The sequence below is a fragment of the Oryza brachyantha genome, chromosome 9, assembly GCF_000231095.2.
Source record: "Oryza brachyantha chromosome 9, ObraRS2, whole genome shotgun sequence".
NCBI lineage: Eukaryota > Viridiplantae > Streptophyta > Magnoliopsida > Poales > Poaceae > Oryza > Oryza brachyantha.
Window position 1 is genome coordinate 47,501 of NC_023171.2, and position 1,011 is coordinate 48,511.

Genomic DNA, 1,011 nt, shown 5'->3' on the forward strand with positions numbered 1-1,011 from the left:
GGGAGGAGGGTGCGGAGGCTCACCGGCGGCGGCGAGGGCGCGGACGGGTCGGCCAGAGCGAGGCGAAGGTGGCGACGTGGGCGGGTGCGGGAGATCGGCGGTGGCGGCGGAGATCGCTCGGCGACGGCGAGGCGACCGAGCGCGACGGCGACGACGCGACGGAGGAAAGCGCGGCGCGGGGACGCTCACTGGCGGCGACGAGGGTGGCAACCGGTCGGCGACAGCGGGACGGAGGTGGTGACGCAACAAAGCGGCGGCAACCGGCGACTGGTGGCGAGATTGCGCGGCGGCGGCGAACGGCGGCAGCGCGGCGGCGACTCGAGCGACGATGGAAAACGAGCGACGGCGCGCGGCGACTCGGGATTTATAGGGTGGCGGCGACCGGCTAGGGCGGGCGGAGGTTGGAGACCGAGTCGGCGATGACGCGGTCTCGGCGGCGGCGGATGCGGCGGCGGCGGTTGCGGCGACGGCGCGGAGTCCGGCTCGGACGCGGCGCGGCGCGGGCGCGGGCGGCCGAAACGGTCACTGACAGGTGGGCCCCACCTGTCAGTGGCACGCGGGAGAGGAGGGAGGCGGCGCGGACTCACGGCGCGGGCGAGCGGCGAGCGCGGGAGCTGGGCTGAGGCCGCGGCCCAGGCGGGGGCGCGCGCGAAGGGGGAGGGAGGCCGGTCGGCTGGGCCGGCCGAGGAGGAGGATGGGCCGGCTCGGCTGGGCCGGCCCGGGAAGGAAAAGAAAAAGAAAAAGAAAAAGGAAAAAGAGAGAGGGAGGAAAATTGGACTTCGGCCCAATTTGAGAAGGAAGGGAAAAAGAGAGGAAAAAGGAAAACCCCACTTTTGCCGAGTTTTAAATTAATTTGTTTGGCCAAATTTTATACTTCTGCAATTTGAATTTAAATCCTGTTAGTCGATTTGCGAGCCTCGATTTAAGTGAATTAATTCCTTTTAGAGGGATTTTTCCTGAGTTAATTAAGCCAATTGTTATTTACGGATTTCTTTTTACAATTTAGGCTTA